This window comes from Borostomias antarcticus, assembly GCF_949987555.1.
Source record: "Borostomias antarcticus genome assembly, contig: scaffold_99, whole genome shotgun sequence".
Taxonomy (NCBI): Eukaryota; Metazoa; Chordata; class Actinopteri; order Stomiiformes; family Stomiidae; genus Borostomias; species Borostomias antarcticus.
The window spans coordinates 5,001-10,793 of NW_028176077.1; the positions used below are offsets into that span (position 1 = coordinate 5,001).

Genomic DNA, 5,793 nt, shown 5'->3' on the forward strand with positions numbered 1-5,793 from the left:
GTGATATGGCAAACATCCAATTCCTGCCAGGACTTGCACCTGGAATCTCCATCTAGTAGATAGATGTGATACTATTACACCACATGATACTATTACACCACATGAGTTAGAGTAGATAGATGTGATACTATTACACCACATGAGTTAGAGTTGATAGATGTGATACTATTACACCACATGAGTTAGAGTTGATAGATGTGATACTATTACACCACATGATACTATTACACCACATGAGTTAGAGTAGATAGATGTGATACTATTACACCATATGATACTATTACACCACATGAGTTAGAGTAGATAGATGTGATACTATTACACCACATGATACTATTACACCACATGAGTTAGAGTTGATAGATGTGATACTATTACACCACATGATACTATTACACCACATGAGTTAGAGTAGATAGATGTGATACTATTACACCACATGATACTATTACACCACATGATACTATTACACCACATGAGTTAGAGTAGATAGATGTGATACTATTACACCATATGAGTTAGAGTTGATAGATGTGATACTATTACACCACATGATACTATTACACCACATGAGTTAGAGTTGATAGATGTGATACTATTACACCACATGATACTATTACACCAGATGAGTTAGAGTTGATAGATGTGATACTATTACACCACATGATACTATTACACCAGATGAGTTAGAGTTGATAGATGTGATACTATTACACCACATGATACTATTACACCACATGAGTTAGAGTTGATAGATGTGATACTATTACACCACATGATACTATTACACCAGATGAGTTAGAGTAGATAGATGTGATACTATTACACCATATGAGTTTGTGTGTTTTATTTGCTGTATTTGTATTTTTGCAGGGCAGTCATGTTGATTTGGTAGATTAATTATAAAAAGGGCTCCATGTAACAGCTTGTGTTTATCAGCCAGTCAATTTGAAGAGTCAGGACATTTTCTGATTTCTGGACGGAGCATTTTGGGGTCGTTTCCTGTGGAGTCACATTGATTGTTTATGGGGACACATTGCAACAAACTCCCACAATCCAACACAGACAAAGGAAGGCCTACTGTTGCAGGGGTGGTCTCCATGATTCTCCTATGCACAAAATATAATTAATATACTCATACAGTGCTTGAACGCTTGGATTCCTTAATAGTGTGGGAGGTAGTGCTGTCACTCAACTAGCTAACGAAGCTAGCTATCTACACTGCTACTAAGCTGGAAGTGCATAAACAGTTGGGTTGATGCTAGAATGGATGGTCCAGAGGGACAGGGGGAGGGGACTCCGCTACACCTCATCAACCCAGCAAACACGCAACGTCAGGGAGACGTTCAAATCATGTCTTAATAACGTCCGTCGGTCCAGAACCCCATTTGTACGTCTGCTGGACCCCTCAATATTCACACGTCTGGCTCGGACCCCTCTAAGATGTCTGTGGACGTGCAGAACAGGTTCAATATCTGAACGTCTAAAAAAAACGTTCATTCTGGCTCCTAATTGGATGTCTTTGGACGTCCGAAAAAGACAAAAAATACATCTAAAAGACGTCTTTTAGACGTGTCTTTGCTCAGTCAGTGTGAGACTCAGGAGAGACTAGGCTATTAAAGAGAGAGACCCAAAGGCTTACCAAGTTTAGAGAGAGACCAACAGGAGAGACTAGGCTATTAGAGAGAGAGACCCACAGGAGAGACTAAGCTATTCGAGAGAGAGAGAGAGAGAGAGAGAGAGAGAGAGAGAGAGAGAGAGAGAGACTAGGCTAAGAGAGAGACCGGCAGGAGAGAGACTAGGCTGAGAGAGAGAAAGAGAGAGAGAGACTAGTCTGAGAGAGACGCACAGGTTGCCACAGGGGTTATCGGGAAAGAGCTAGTTTCCAGACACCCAGATTACCAGTACATTTACCACATCTGTTAGAACAAGGGTTCTAAATGGTGTCTAAGGTCGTTTGTGTGGGAGAAGAACCCTCTTTAAAAATACTTTAAGAGCCTTTTTGGTTCAAACACTATTGGTGAAATGGTTCTTGCTGGAATAAAACTGTTTTCTAAGAGGGTTCTTCCACAGGGACAGAGAACCCTTTATGGTTCTAGGTAGCATAATACTTTTCTAACAGTATTTTGTAATCTCCTAAAACCTATGGGTCTACTTGCGCCTCTGTAACAGCTGTGGTAGCAAACAGAGCTGACACAGAGCTAGCAGAGCTAACACAGAGCTAGCAGAGCTAACACAGAGCTAGCCAGCTGGGGCCGCATGGAGCTGCTTCACACAGATCAGGGCTTCAATCAAATCAAATCACATTTTTATTCGTAAAGCCCATTTTGACGCGGGACCCATAGATATGATCACCATGCAGAGACCCAACCATAACCTGAAAACAAAAGCACAAGTCAATCTGTGTCTAGAAAAGGAGCCGCATGAACATGAGATGACAACTCAGGTTATAAAAACCACTCACTCATCACCAGTCGGTACAGTATGCTCCTCATTTAGAGGGGTTCATATCTGTGTACAAGTGTCTTTTTATTGTCATATATTTGTATTATTTGACGATTGGGGACCAATAGGAATGGTGCTGCAAGTAAAGCTTTGGAAGGATTTGAGCTTTTATTAAATAAACCTCTGTCAACATTGGACTATTCCAGAATAAGCCATTGCCTTAAAATACTGTATACTTGAACAATGAGAACAACACACGTTTGTATTGTGATTACCTTGCGTCTATGATGAATGTCAACAGACACTACAATGTATGACATAGTGAATATACAGTGTTCCATGTCAAATCATCCCACATAACCCCATTCACCTTGACAACTACCGTATAATATTAACGACACCAGCTTTCAGTTAGGAATTTACATTATTTCGCATTAAATCCACTTACATTTCAAATCCCTAGTTTTTGTAGAGAAAATGTTTGCACTGTATATTTGAGAGAACGATGACAGCTTTATAATTTTGTCGTTGTAGTTGGAAATGTATACAATTTTTGTTTTTGATAAATCATTGGTAATAAAGCAGTGTTATAAAGGGTATATAAAGGTGTGATATTGGTCTTTTATGGTGTTATGACAAGGTTGATTTTGGTACACACTCCAGACCACCTCCAGCTCCCTCGGTACATATGTTCCAATTTTGTACCAGTTTGTGACTCTTACAACCTCAGATCCAGTGCCTGGATACGGATCCAGGTACCTGCTGTGCGGACTGAGGCTGGAAAAAGGAGCCTTTTTTATTCTGGTCCTTGGTCTTGGAATGACCTTCAGTCAAGCCTCAAACTGATGGCACGTATTCCTTTAGCCAGCTTTAAACTGAAACTATCAGAAGTCCTTACCACCAGCTGCTCATGTAGTAATATACCTTAATTTCTTATTCGTCCCACGTGCGCTATGCCTTTTGTATATTTAGTTGTTTTGTTCTCTGTATTGTATATGTCCTTGTGTCTTTCAATGTGAAACTTTGCTGCCTTCTTGGCCAGGTCAGTATTGTAAAAGAGATTTTATCTCAATGCTTTTATCTGGTTAAATAAATAAAAATAAAGACCAGTGGGTGGCGGTAATGCACTTATATGTTGCCAACCGACCAATAAATAACCCCAAAGAAGAAGAAGAAACAACCAATCACAACAGACTGGAACACAATTCAAATTTTAACTCAGATCTGCTGAACTGGGTTGGATTTTATAGTGCTACTATCTAGACCATCTAGTATTGATTTGTTGATTGTTATTATTGTTATTTGTTTGAGCATTAGCGTATTCTCAGGATGTCAAGGAAGAGCCGGAGGAGGTGAGTTGTTGTTAGACACATTAGCACACTGTGACAAAGTTAGCTGCTAGACCAGGGGTGGCCAACCCGCGGCTCGCGAGCCGCATGCGGCTCTTTGCCCGTCAATGTGCGGCTCCTCCATCCATTCCCAAAAAAAGTTGGCTTGCGGCTCTTCCATCCTTTCATTAAAAATTAAATTCATTCATTCCATAAAAACGTTTCTCTCTCTCTAGTTTCGCTGTGCATTTCTTCCCGCCCATTTTAGTTTATTGCAGATTTGTCATAAAATCGATTCGTTTCGCTAGTGAGGAAGTCGCGTGAGAACCACTTCAAACCAATCATATAGGTAGCAAATCACCTTGGTAACAAAATGATTAGGTGCGTTTACATGGACAGTTTGAATCGGTTTCAAATAGGTTTGGAAGGCCAAACCGATTGAAAATATGTCATATAAACACCTCAATCCGACTGAAATGCCCCAACCCGATTGAAATCCCAATCGCTTTTCAAGGAGGTAGTTTAAACCTTTTCGAAACCGTTTGGTCCGTCATGTATACTACCTTGAAACGGATTGATGCTGCGTTCTGCGTTCATTTTGCGCATGTTCAAGACTTGACTAATCAAGAATTGCATACTACCTGCTACATGCTATATAGTAGGCACTATATAGTATGCATACTGCATACTATATAGTACCTACTGTTCCACAAAACGCGTGTAGTATGCGAGAAAATACAGCATGCTACTCGAGTCATCCAGCGGAAGTGACGGGATACGATACTGTTTACTCCCGCGAAGCTGTGGTACAATTATCCGGTGTTTTCTGTGATCATTTTGTGTATTATCCACAAAAATGTAGCCTTTTCCTGGCATGGGATGTGCGGCTGCTGCTGCCGCCAGGAGAAGACGTATTCGCGCTGCAAGGAGAAGAGCCGTCATGAGATCTTCTCGACATGCTTGTAGTTGAGGTAAATATTGAACGTTAGCTTGCTAGCTACGCTAGTTAGCTAGGTTAGTTGATAGCCCCGCATGTGCTGGCTTGGGGCTAGCTATACTGTTACATTTGTACCAGGGATGTTATAGTAAATAGATTCTGAGAGGCAGGTAAGCAAAACAATAAAACTCAACTCATTTTAAAGAGGTGGGTAAACTGAGTTTACCTGGGTTTACTCATCACTACAAGCCTGCTTTGTAATGTTACATTTTAGCTCTACAGATAATGACATCTATCTATTATCATATTGTAAAGACAAGTATATGCCATACGCACAAATGAGTTAAAGTTTGCCCTAATAATATTCCCCCTATAGGCTCACATGGAAGACAGTCCTCACCAAGTCAACGTCCACGTCCCTGCTGAGGACCTATTTTGACGGCGCGGACACAAGGAGGGACTTCAGATTGTCAAAATCGACACAGAGGAACCTTGGTGATGGTCAGGAGGATGGGGCAAGACCATGGAGGTGCTAATAATAGCAATAACAATAATAATAATTCATTGCATTTAGAGCTTTTCTCAGTACTCACCCTTTACAATGGTCTTGTCATTCACAGACAGGTGCTAGTCTTTGGAGGTAACATTACATCAGTAATTTAGCAGACACTTTTGTCCAGCATTACCTTAGTCATTTATTTAGCAGACACTTTTGTGTGTCTGCTAAGCGACTTACAGTAGGCCTAATTGCATTTAACCATTTAAAGGTTGAAGACCTTGATGGTGGCCATGGTCCTGCAGCTGCAGATCATCCCAACCCTGGAGATGGCCTCAGAAAGTGTCTCGCAGCGGCAGCATCAGCACCAGCACAAGCTGCCTGGATCGCAGCTCTTGGTGAGCACGACTACCCCCATCCTGCCATAAGTAGTCAGTCTATCAGTTCATGAGTGTGTTTGCCTTGTTCCTTATAGACAGCCTTGAGGCTTTAAACACCGATCAGTTGGTTATAGGCAGCCTTGAGGCATTTGTTTAAATGTATTTGTATTTAAATGTATGTGTAACACTGTACATAGTAATCAGTTT

General features: G+C 40.9%; 1 long non-coding RNA gene across 1 annotated transcript; it reads left to right on the forward strand.

Annotated features, from left to right (window-relative positions):
• Positions 1-4,624: 4,624 nt before the first annotated feature.
• LOC311328858 lies at positions 4,625-5,573 on the forward strand. Its single transcript, XR_014631249.1, has 3 exons — positions 4,625-4,744; positions 5,087-5,239; positions 5,478-5,573. It is a non-coding gene; the product is annotated as an uncharacterized lncRNA (long non-coding RNA).
• Positions 5,574-5,793: the final 220 nt, after the last annotated feature.